The sequence below is a fragment of the Dasypus novemcinctus genome, chromosome 13 (genome assembly GCF_030445035.2).
Source record: "Dasypus novemcinctus isolate mDasNov1 chromosome 13, mDasNov1.1.hap2, whole genome shotgun sequence".
Lineage (NCBI taxonomy): Eukaryota > Metazoa > Chordata > Mammalia > Cingulata > Dasypodidae > Dasypus > Dasypus novemcinctus.
Window position 1 is genome coordinate 85,138,764 of NC_080685.1, and position 13,213 is coordinate 85,151,976.

General features: G+C 43.6%; 1 long non-coding RNA gene across 2 annotated transcripts in view; it reads right to left on the reverse strand.

The window, feature by feature from the left end:
* LOC111764048 (uncharacterized) overlaps positions 1-13,213 on the reverse strand; it is a 104,071-nt gene that overhangs the window by 63,860 nt on the left and 26,998 nt on the right. Inside the window, exon 1 of one of the 2 annotated variants that reach the window (XR_002796755.3) lies at positions 10,152-10,493. The exons of the other annotated variant lie outside the window; for it this stretch is intronic. This is a non-coding gene — a long non-coding RNA (uncharacterized lncRNA). Of the gene's footprint in view, positions 1-10,151; positions 10,494-13,213 lie in introns of those variants that run through there. 2 annotated transcript variants of the gene reach the window in all.

A 13,213-nucleotide genomic window follows, 5' to 3' on the forward strand; every position in this document is an offset into this window, starting at 1 on the left:
TATTCCCTCATCGTCCCCAATCAAATACAATCATAAAAATACTTAGGAGCAGACAAAAGCCTATTAATGTAGGATACCTTTGAAATGTAGAGCCCTCCTTCTTCTCTGGCAATCTTAGATATTACATGGATATTAATTATGGCATATATAATTCCAAAGGTAACTTCTCAAGAAGGATGTGAAGATGAAAATGAGAAAAGCAGGAACAAAACTGTAGATATAGCCCTCTCCTGGTTATGCCAGTTTCTGTGTGTACAAGTGTTTCTAAACTTATATGTATATATATAAACAGGAAGGAACTATACCAAAATTGTAACAGTGTTTGGCTTTATAAGGGTGTGATGCATAAGTACATGAATATGAATTAGGTTTTTTTTTTAAGGTTTATTTGATTCATTCCCCACCCTCTGGTCACTTGTGCTCACTGTCTGCTCTCTGTGTCCATTTGCTGCACATTCTTCTGTGTCTGCTTGTCTTCTCTTCTCATCTTCTCTTTAGGAGGTACCGGGAACCTATCCCAGGACCTTCCGACATGGGAGAGAGGCACCCAATCACTTGAGCCACCTCAGCTCCCTTGTTTGTTGGGTCTCTCATTGTCTTTCCTCTGTGTCTCTTTTTGTATCATCATCTTGTTGCGTCAGCTTCTGGCGCATGCCAGCTCTCCGCATGGGTTAGCTCACCTTCACCAGGAGGTCCCAGGAATCAACCCGGGACCTCCTATATGGTAAACAGGATCTCAACCACTTGAGCAGCATCCACTTCCCTGAATTAGTTTTAATGTAGGGTTTTGAATTGTAAAAACTATTACCCGTCTTATCCGTTAGCTTTTGCCAGTAACCGTACAACCCTCCCTCCCCTCCAGGTATCTCCAAGTAGAAGAGTTGCTGATTTCTTATTTTCTTCCTTATACTTTTCTCTATTTTCCGATGATTTCATAATGAGCAATTATTTCTCTTTATAATCAGGACAAAAATACATTTTTAAAAAGATAGAATCAGATGCAGTAAGTTGTGCTTCAAGTTGAAGCTTTCGCATTTCCCTGTGTACCCAGAGGTTCTGGCCCAGCACGTCACAGGGCATTGACTGCCAGTCACAGCCAGCAGAACATGTGGGAGCAAGTAAGACAAATTGAGAATAAACAGAGGAAAGAGACCATGTCCCAGCAACAGAATGGTTCCACCATGAAAGCTCGTGTATACCTAACTGTAAGAAGGGAGAAGTAAGGGGGAAGTTAGGTTTCCAATCAAATCTAGTTCCTACCAATCCACAGAAATCCAGTCATCGGGGAAGCCCAAGTGTGGAGCATCCCAGAGCCTAGATTACATGTCAGGGGAAGGTGCTGATCCAAGGGAGAAGACACACTAGAGTAAAGCAGGAAAGAGAAGATGATAAATGAAATTGCTATATATCCAGAAGATGGAAAACTAGGCAGCCATTTCACAAGCTTTCAACAGGTAATGACGTGTAAAAATGTCCACAATTAAATGTTAAAGACAAAGTTACAGAAAGAGTATTATCCCATTTTATACAAAAATACACTCTATGTTAATAGTGATTATTACTGGTAGGTAGGGTTATAGGTGACTTTTTTTTAATGTCTTCTTCAGTTTTCTACAATGAGCAGGTATTATTTTTATCATCTAAAAGGGGAAAAGAAATAGAAGATGGAATAAATGTTACCAACATACATTTACATAAAAACAGGGCCCCAGATCTCAGAAGAACTGAGGCTCTTCAAGAGGAACAGGAACAAGATCAAAGCAATAGCCCATCTGAGTGCCTGTAGGGAGCTCAGGGCTCCCAGAACAAAGGCTGGGCACAGTGGGGTGAGACTAGGAAACCCAGAAGCTCCACCAAAGCTTGTTTGGAGGACAGGCCAGGATCAGGACAGGGTCACTCACCACACCAAAGCTGCTGCTAATTCCCTGGGGGAGTTCAGGACTCCCCTTACCACAGAGTCTGGGAAGACAATGAGCCTTTGGGGAGAAATGGAAAGTCAACGTGAGAAAACTGAGAGGAGCCCCCACCCTCTTGCCACCTGGGTTACTTATGCTGTTCAGCCCACCTTCTGGGTTCCTCCTCATGGGCAGCTGCTCACTGCTAGAGAAAACCATCCAATCTCCTGGCTTTCACCTCTAGCTTCATGTTCACCAACCTCAGTGGTCCTTCTCTGCAGTGTGCTTCTCCCTCTTCCTCTCCATCTCCCTCAATTGGTCCTCTCAGCCTGCAGCTTCCTCCCCAAATCCCTACCTCCTCTTCCCACATATTAAACAGATGTCCTTGCTTCCTCCATCTCTTTAAAAGAGAACCACAAGCAAGGACCCACCCATGCAACTCTCAATCCCCCACCTACAGGACTGAGCTACCTGCATCACCATCACCTTTCCCTCAAACGGCCCTGCTGGGTGCCAGGCACAGTGTGAATAGGGGCGAAGACTCAAAGATGCATTCCTGACTTGCAAAGCTTGCTTTTTCTCTTCTGTCTCCTCCTCCTGTCCAAGGAGAAAGAGTGGACCTAGCCTTTGGATCTCTCTAGGCCCTCCTAGGTCCTGAGGGACCTTGTTCCATTAATCGTCCCCTGACACTCACCTTTAGTGCAAATGTAAACCTCTTCTTTTTTTTTTAAAGATTTATTTCTCTCCTTTTCCCCACCCTCACCCCAGTTGTCTGTTCTCTGTGTCTATTTGCTGCATGTTCTTCTTTGTCCGCTTCTGTTGTTGTTGGCAGCACTGGAATCTGTGTCTCTTTTTGTTGCATCATCTTGCTGTGTCAGTTCTCTGTGTGTGCGGCGCCATTCCTGGGCAGGCGGAACTTTCTTTCACGCTGGGCGGCTCTCCTTACAGGGCGCACTCCTTGCACGTGGGGCTCCCCTACGCGGGGGGCACCCCTGCGTGGCACAGCACTCCTTGCGCACATCAGCGCTGCACAGGGGCCAGCTCCACACAGGTCAAGGAGGCCCGGGGTTTGAACCGTGGACCTCCCATGTGGTAGACGGATGCCCTATTCATTGGGCCAAGTCTTCTTCCCCACAAACCTCTTCTAATTAACTGGCTCTCCTTTTTCCACACCCGGGACCTCGTACACGCAAAGTGCACACTCAACCACTGAACTACTCCCACTCCCACCCAAGCCATTCTGTTCAATTTAGAAGTAGTCTCTTCGCCTTCGCCTCTCTCTCCAGTAAACCTCCACACTCTCCTCCCAATTCCTTGCAGCCAATGTTATTGAAAAAGTGAATCTCCCATTCTGGACTCTCTCTGCTGCAATCTGATCTTTACCCCCACTGGGGCTCTAGACTGTGCACTAACAAACACCAATTTGGAGAAACGTTCAATTCAAAGGAGACCTGCAATCCTTATTGGACTTCATTTAGATAAGAGAATGCCTCTTTCTGTAGTATTCAGACATTTTTCACCACTCTCTTCCTTGAAAGTCTTTTTCTGGCCTCCAGGTCACATCGCCAGCTCATACCTTTTAGATTCCTTTTTGGACTTCCCCTTTTCCTGCCCCATAAACTTCAGTGGTCAGTGTAAGCCTTCGAGACCCAAACTTCCCTTGGTGAAGACATCTAGACTCTTCACTTTAACTACTCCCCACACACTCATTATTCCTCCAAATACAGCCCCAGCCTAGAGTTCTTTCATATCAGCAAGAGTGTTGGGTCACATCCTATCAGCATTTGACTTAAATAAATTCAAATGTACTCAGTAGGTAATTTTTATAAGAAGAGAAATGAAATAATATGAATAGCCCAAGCCATTCCACAAAATGAGGACCTGCGCTGTAGTGAAGGTGAACCTGAACCTTCCCGAGGCATCTCATTTCCTAATTGCTTCTGGAACTGTGAGCACCAGCAAGAGTCTAGTGTCTCAAGACTCTGCTGACCCCCAGAAACAAGCTTAGTCTCACACTCGACTGAAAAGCCACTATCTGCTCCAACACTGGAGCAAAAGTTAGCATTCCGGGACTTGACTGTTAGGTTCAAAGCTTTCTTAAGAGATTTTCAACCATAATTTATGCAATTTTCTTTTTTTTCTTAACTCAATTATGTTAAAGTCAGTGGGAAGGTGAAACTGAAGTATACTCAAAATTACTCCCATGAAAACCCATTGAATTGTCTGCAACATACAAAGGTTTCCACAAATAATACTATACAGTAGTATGTATGTATACAGCAGCATGCAATATAGAATAAAGAGTATGCACAATAGGATTTGGGGGCTGACCACCAAATGAGACTACTAGTTCATATTTAGGGCAGAATTGAATTTGCATAAATAAATTAAGTTACATTTGCATCTGATATAATCCTATTGTATAGTCAATGCTCTTTAGTCCTATTTGGAGAAAGGAAGACAGAAAACCTTCCCAGAAAGAGGAGCTTGAATTGGAGTTGAGGGGAAGAATTTGTTATGATTTTGTGGCATGCACCGGAAGGGTAAAGTGATTGCAGCACTTACTGCAGCATGAGGCACCCCTTAATGTGCTCAGTGATTGTTACTAATTGAACTGGAACAATATATAGAAAGACTTAGAGGGATGAAAGGCTATAGTAAAAAATACCAATAACTTCAGTACTGAGGGGGTATAAAATATGAGGTAGGGATAGAGGTGAGGTGGTCCAAGTAGGTCCAGACAGGTCAATGCTGGGCTTTGACAGAATTTAGAGCCTAATGTGCTGAACCAAGGAAATGAAATACCATTCTAGAATTTCTGGAGTTTTGTAGGGTTTCAAGAAAGGAGATGACAAGATAAGATTTACATATTCAAAATCTGGACTCTGGGTAGAGAATGGACAAGGAGACCCCTTAGGAAGTTGGTGAGAGGTGACAGCCTCCTAGAGGAAAACTAAAGACGTGGATATTTAGTTCTCAAGGTAGTTTTAAGGAAAACAACCTGAAATTAAAATACTTCAACCATACGCCCAGTAAACTGATGATTTTCTGCTTTACCAAGACTAAAATCATAAAGCGCGTGTTCCTTCAACTCCTCTCCATGTTAAAATGTCACCACATCATAATACATTGTTTTCTCCCACTCATGTCTCAGAATAAATACCATTCTTTTTCCTCTAGCTAAAACGTCTCTATACACTCATCCCAGCCTTCCTCCTGATCCTAGAACTGCATTTCCACAATGAACCCTCCTTCCTTGGTACCTTTCTTCTCCATCTCCCCCAGGCTCCTTTTGTTTATAAACAAGAATGCTCATATCTACCCCAGGCTGAATTTTTTTCTTCTTGAGGCTGGTACCTTACCCCTATCCAAATCAGCCTTTCCTTGCTTTTCCTGTTTTATCTCACAAAAAAGCAACTATACCAAGTGCCTCACTGTCTATTCTCCCTAATTAAGCTCTTGCAATCTTGGTTTTTTGGGGTTTTTTGAGCTTTGGAGAACTTTTCATTGTTTAAAAATCATAATTGAAGTTTCAAAAAACAGACAACCCAACCAACACATGTCCCAAAGACTTGTGATCTGGTTTCGACCCTCCAGGAATCTGTCCTCCTGTAGATCTTTCTTTTCTATATGAGGGATAAAATGTATACAAATGGCACCCCCAAGGTAGAATCAAACAGTACCAGTGAAGAGCCAGTGGGGAAAGGAGGCACAAGGTTACTTGAGCTGAGAGAAAAGCATGAAGGAAATGGCGAATGACTTGGGCCTTGGAAGATAAACTGCCTTGTTGTCACAAGTGACAGGAATCCAGCTCAAAGAAATTTAAGCAAAAAAGCATTTTTATTGTCCGCAGCAGCAAAGAAGTCCGAAGTGCAGATCCCTGGGTGGATCCCAGGACACACCACCACAACCTCTTGATCTCTTGGCTCTGGTCCTCTGCTGAACTTGTTCTCAGGCAGATTTTTCCCACGTCATAGATAGAATGGGCACGGCAGTCCCAGGCTCACACAGCCTTGAAGCAGGCGGTCCCAGGGTCTCTCTCTTGGTACACACGGAAACCCTGGGTAAAGGCTGGCTACTCAGCTTAGGTCACCTGCCTCCTGTGTAGGAAAGTACCACTGAGAAGTAATATGTCAAGTATGACAAGATTTTAACTGTGATCACATGGAGGGCATCGCGAGATAGGGATGGTGACAGAGTACTTAGGAGAAGCACATGACCTCATGTATGGGGACAAGGGTATAAAAGGAAGTTATAATTGGAAAAGAAGCCAGAAAGATCAAGGGTGCCATGTTACAGTTTCATGTGTATATTTCTTTTGTTGGGATGTGGGGGGAGGGGATTTATAGATATTGAAAAACATTGATGATTATTAAACAGGACAATGACAGTGCAACTGGGGATTTAAAGGAAAAAAGACCATGGCAATACCACGTAAAATGGTCAGAGCTGGGAAATTTCTCAAAGTACAAGGAATCACTAGAGTCATAGATAGTGACCTTCCTGGACTAGTAGAATGGTTTGTCTCTTCCGGCAAGATAATGCTTTTCCTACAAGGAAAAATGGTAACTCCTTCCTCTGGAAAGACGGAAGGGTAAGAAAGTATTATCTTGATCCTGAAGATTTTCGGGGAGGATGGTAGTGAAGACTAGTGGGGAAGGGAGAATGTATTAGTCAAGGTACTCTAGAGAAACAGAACCAAAAGGATGGACAGACAGATAGAAAGATAGATGATATATAAGAGATTAGATAGATAGATAGATAGATAGATAGACAGACAGACAGATAGATAGATAGATAGATAGATAGATAGATAGATAGATAGAGACATGTATTTTAGGAATTGGTTCATGCAACCATGGGGATTGTCAGGTCCAAACTCTGTAGGGCAGGCTGTAAGTTGGAAAACTCAATAAAGGTAATGAATTTCTTAGGGGAAGCTGCAAATTGTAATCATCAATGAAAATGATGATGAAATCCCTAGGGGAAGCTGGCCAGAGAAGTAGAGATAGAAATTCTTCCTTTTTTCTCTCTTTCTGATGCTGAAATACTCAGTGCTCCCTTTAAGGCTTCCAACTGACTGCTTAAGGAGACTTCTCCCATTGCCAAAGCAGTCTCCTCTGTAGATGTAATCAGCCATAGATGCAATCAACTGACTGAGTTAAATCCTTCCAGGAAATACCCTCACAGTAACAATCAGGTCAGGACTTGCTTGACCAAACAACTGGACACTATAACCTAGCCAAGCTGACACATGACATTAACCATCACAGGGAAAATCATCACAGTTTCTAGCAATAGAGAGTTCTTCTAGTATAGCACAGCCATACTGTTTGTTAAAATAGTCAAGCACTTCTATATCAGTTTGTCAATAATCACTACCCTAACATTCTTTCCCAGGGCCACTCTCCTCTGGTCCCACTGCCAGGACCCTGAGACTTTCCCATGCTCCTGAGAAGGCGGCTTCCAGACCCCAGTGCATTGCACAGTAGCCCATGACCGCTAGGCAGACTGATCCGGTGCCTGCGCCACAGTGATTGTTAAATATTTTGGATCTTAGCCCCATATGAGAGCAGACCTCTCACGGTGAAAAGTTACTGAACTAGTTCACAAAACCCAGGGAGCACCGGAGAGACTGGGCCACCAAGGAGGAGTTGAGGGACAGAGCGCTGCATGTACAAGAATGCGTTGGGCAACCCCTCAAGGAGCTCACTGTGTCTGAAGGTGGCAGGTGAACAGTCCCTTCTTCATGTTGTTCACTGTTAGATGCGACAAGGATGGCCACTGACCTATTTGATGTTGGGAAATTATCAGCATTATCTGTAATTATTTCTTTCTTACCCTGCCATGGGAACCATAATATATGAGCAAATGTAAACTTTAAAAAGGATGAGTAGCTAACCCTTGGATTACTCTACATTTACCCAAGTCACAAAAGAAATTAAAGAGCTTCCATTTGACCCAGAAAGGGGACAAAACGAGAGTGGACAGTGATGGTATAACTATCTGTAACTATCATCTTACAAGACACTGAATTGTGTAAAAGGCTGAATGTTTTAGGAAAAAGCCAACTGTGGCAGAAAGTAAATTAATACGATAGTGGCCAGTGTTTGCTTTGTTCATTTAGCAAAACATTCTGAATGAATTTTGACCTTCAGGAAGCCAATTAGACTTTTGACATTTAGTCTAGAAATGTGACCATCCTTTAACACATACTCAATTGATATTGGAATATAATTTGTGCTCAATTTTTATTTGTTGAAAGGCAATAACAAGTCAAGAGAATGTCAGTGGTCTGTAAGAGGTCCGGGTTTGAGCCTAAGGACATGGTTTCGGGTCAGCAGCTCACATGGAGCATCAGTCTTTTTTTTTTTTTTTTTTTTTTTTTAGGAAGGAAGTAGTGGGGCTTGAACCCAGGACCTCATACACAGAAGCAGGTGCTTGGTTTTTTTGTTTGTTTGTTTAATTTTTAGGAGGTGCTAGAGATGGAACTGGGGACCTCACATGGGAAGCAGGTGATCAACCACTTGAGCTGCATCCTCTCCCCTTTGGTCTTTTTGATTTGAACTTTCTAAAGCAGCCAGCTTTTCTCCCCTCCCACAGGCAAAAGCACTTCCTCCTGAGCAGGCTCCTCCCTCCCTCCTTCCTTTCCTTCTTCCCTTCCTCCCCCCTCCTGCTTTCCCTCCCTCCTTTCCTTCCTCCTTCCCTTCTTACTTTCCTTCCTCCCTTCCTTCCTTCTTTCCTTCTCTCTTTTTTTTTCAAACTAACTCTCTGATTACGTTTTAAATCTTCAATATTTAATTTCTTTAATCACACTGAGAAGTCCTTCACAAAGTATTTTCCTGACCACTTATGGAAAGGAACCAAGGACAAACTGCTTCCATACTTATAAAAATAAAAGACATTTCTGGATCTAGCCAGAATGGGTTTAGCACTGTTTTTTAAGTGCATATTTGTCATGAAGGGCAAGCCAAAGAAGTTTCAGGAAAAACCATTTGAATTTTCAGCCACAGATTATGTAGCCTGAAGCCTACTGGGGTGGCCAACTGGGAGTTGTGGGAATGGCTGAGTGAGAAAGGAAGGTTTCATATACACACACCCAGTCCCCAAACTCAACAGTTACCCTAAATTCAACAATTACCCTGCAGTCAGTGTCAAGTCACCTTCACATGTGCACGCAGGTAAATACATACTCATTACTTCATGCACTCCCAGGGGGATAAACATTTCTCGTCTGTGGAATATATGGAAAATTCCTTCACCCAATGAGAGAAAAAACATACGATTTTGGATTTCGTATAGATTTCTGAGTAAAAATAACACCTAACATTGCTATTTTAAAACCAAATTAGAGAATTTTTTTATGAGAGGAAACTATCCTAACAATGACATCTTATTTCCTGAAAACTACAAGTAAATTCCACACATTCTCCTGTTTGCTTTGCCAGAGCCCAAGGGCTACAGTTCCCACATCTAAGACATAAATGTGTATTGCAGATATCATTGGTAAAAAGCATGCTTTCTAGTCCAAGATCTTACCTAATGCTTTCAGCAATATATAATAGCTAAAATATATAAAACATTAACACTTGAAAAAGGTTTATAGAATCATAATTTACTTTTTTTTACTGAGGTATCACTGTAGAATAACTGAAAGCCTCTCAAAAAACTCCAATCTAATTTTATATTAATCATTTCCACATCTTTTCCTAACAAAGTTTTTCCAGTGTCTCTGGAAACATAATGTTTTCCTTTCCCTTCCTAGCCTAGAAATAGCTGTGAGTTGACAGAAGACACAGACTTTTCTGAAATCACCAAAGTGGGACTTTTTAAGCTAAAATGAACAGGGTAGAGGCAAGGCTTAGGGCAGCACTGCCCAAGCTGAGCTCCCTGACCACTGTCCCCTGAGACAGTCCTTGGCAAGGGGCCCGAGTCTGGTCATTGCTATGTGCAGGATCCCCCTTTGGAGGGTCACCGAAGTCCCGCAATCGCCATCCGGCTTAACTTTGTTTAACTCAACATTCCCCACACTTACCACTCCCTTTTTCTAGGAACATGATTAACATTCCACAGACCCCCTGGGCTGGTCTGGTCGGTACAGCTACATTTATGGTCCCTGGTACTCCGGACAACAATTGTCTGAATTAAGAAACATCCTGAGCTGTTGAGATCATTCTAACTGTGCAAAGTCATGACACCCCTACACCAGCAGAAAGCACATTGGTCAGTCTTTTCACCCCTCACCCAGCTCCTTACCTTTCAGAACTCTGAAGTCCCTTTGGTATAAAGGTTCAGTCCGTCAGGCAGAGCAGATGGTCTGATAATAACGACCAGTCTCCTCTTTGGTATGTCCTCAAGGGTGTTAACAAAAATGCCATTGCAAAGAAAGGAAGGGGCCCGCCTTTTCAAGCCATCGTCTGTCATGCACTATGCCGGCGAGCGTGAGCTCCGGCGTCAGACCGACTGGGCTTAAATGCCAGGCTCCACTGCTTTCCAGCCTGTGTTAGCTGGCACAAATTGCATCACCTCTCTGAGCATCACATTTGGTTTTTGGTTTTGTTTTTTTATCCGTAAAATAGGGCAATAAAAGTACTTTTTATAAAGAAAAGATTACAAACAACAATGCAGACAAAGCACTTAGAACGTTTGCGCTTGGCACTTGATAAACAATGATTACATTCCTCAGACACTCCCCTCCCCTCAGCTAACGTAGTTTTAACAACTGGGACAGGGCCGGAGGAAATGGAAACCACACTGGAAGAGGAAGGGCATCTGTACATGTTTTAGAAGTATTTACAAATACGAGGTAGAGAAGTCCGAGGTACAAACGCAGAGCTCAGAGCATTTCCTGATCCTCCATGGTAACAGGTGAGTCCCAAGCTGAACAGGATTAGAAAATAACAATCCAATATGGCCTGTGCATGAATTCAAACTTATCTTATTCTATATCCAAGTATGCCTAGTTCCCGGAAAGCCAATTAAGTGATATAGGCTCTACAGGGAGGATACAGGCTGAATGTGTATTTGAACTTACATCCAGATGGAATGTGGGGGGTATGTTAATTCAGACTTACCTGGAATGTGGGGATATGTTAATTCAAAACTTATCTGGTACTCAGACAAACACTTAAAACTCTAAGACACTAACAAAGAAAGTCCTTTTTGCATAAAAGCACTGTTTGACTCCCCACTCCTACATTCTCTGTATAAAAAGGACCCAAAAATCCTCTTCCAGGCTCAGCTTTTTTGGACAGAAGTCTGCCAGGCCCAGCCAGTCAAAATAAATCTTCCTTCTCAGAGTTTTCTTGCATCCTGGACTTCAGGACTGTGATCACCCGACTTCTCTCTGCTGCAACAAATCCAAGGAACAGGAACCCATGCATGAAAGCCTGCCTGGATGGTTCAATACTAATTTGGCTCTTGGGCTGTAATTTGCCAGCCCCTACTTTAGGTAATCAAAAGAGACAAGTAGATGAAGAAACAAGGAGACAGCAAGGTATTTATTGAATATCTACTGTATGCCAGGGACTGTGCTAAGTGCTGCTAAGGTTACAGCAGGAAACAAAACCAGGCAAGGTCCCGGCCTTTAAGATGCACATGTTCAAAACAGTAGAACCAGATCAAAAAGAACAAAGATGATTTCATATTGGGCTCTTGGGATAGAGGACACTAACCCGGTATAGAGGCAGCTACAAGCTGCTCACTAGTCCTGCTTGCAGGAAGCCTGGCATTTCTTAGGCAAGATGGACACCTGGGGTGGGAGGAAGCCAGGCTCCACTTTGGAAGATGCCAGGGGATGGGCTAGTGGGACAGCAGAGAAAGCCCAGCGTCTGGGTGCAACCCCTGTCTGAATTGTGTAACCTTTCCCAAGTCAATTCATTAATTTGGTGCAGTGAAACAGAATTTGGTACAGTGAAACAGAAGACCAGAAGAGGCCATTTCACAGGGCTCTGTGCTTTCACATATGTGATCACATTTTACTGCTGGATACCCCATAGGGGATCCTCTCCATTTAGACATGGGAAAAGTGATATTTGAGGCATTTAAGTGACAAGTCTGAACTCTCACAACTGAAGACGTCAGGCTGCAAACCCAGGGTTTCTGTTTCCAAGTCCTGTGCTCTGAGGAGTGGCAGCCTGATGCAAAAGGGACCACCCAGATAAGAGGCAGGGCTCTCAGGGCGAAATCCTGACCCATGTTTAACTTCTTGATTTTTTTAAGATTTATTTTTATTTATTTATTTCCCCCACCCCCAGTTGTTTTGCACTCGCTTTCTGCTTGTCTTCTTTTTAGGAGGCACCAGGAACTAAACCCGGGGCCTCCTATATGGGAGGGAGGGGCCCCATCTCCTGAGCCTCCCTGTTTGTTATGGCTCTCACGGTGTTTTCCCGCAGTGTCTCTCTCTGTGTCTCTCGGTTGCGTCACCCTACTGTATCATCTTGTCGAGTCAGCTCACTGTGTTGCTTGTCTTCTTTAGGAGGCACCAAGAACCAAACCTGGGACCTCCCGTGTGGTAGGCGGATGCTCAACTGCTTGAGCCACATCCGCTTCCCCATGTTTAACTTTTTTTTTTTTAAAGGTTTTTATTTTATTTGTTTCTCTCCCCTTCTCCCCCATTGTCTGCTCTCTGTGTCCATTCGCTGTGTGTTCTTCTGCATCTGCTTGCATTATCCAGTGGTACTGGGAAACTGTGTCTTTTTTTTGTTGCATCATCTTGCCGCATCAGCTCTCGGTGTGTGCGGCACCACTCCTGGGTGGGCTGCGCTTTTTTTTTTTTCATGTGGGGTGGCTCTTCTTACAGGGTTCACTCCTTGCAAGTGGGCACCCCTATGTGGGGGCGCCCCTGTGTGGCACGGCCCTCCTTGAGCGCGGCAGCACTGCACGTGGGCCAGCTCACCATACTGGTCAGGAGGCCCTGGGGATCGAACCCTGGACCCTCCATATGGTAGACAGACACTCTGTCAGTTGAGCCGTGTCTGCTTCCCCATGTTTAACTTCTTGAGGTCTCGGTTTCACAGACAGAAACTGAGAATAATTATCAGGATGGTTGTCCGCATAATATAAAAACCATGTGGGAAGCACCAACCCACAGTGCCTGGCACACAGTACATGTTTCACAGATATCTTAAATCCATTCAGTTTTCTCTCAAATGACCCTAGTTGCCCCTTTATTTCGGCTTGTAGTCCTTGACCAGGAAATACCCAACTTATTGTGTGCACTGCCTCCCCAGATGGCACCATCTGCGTGTGAATTATTATTTCAATGAATCTGAAGCCCTGGTAGCACGTACTTTACAAATCAAGCATGGAAGCCTGCT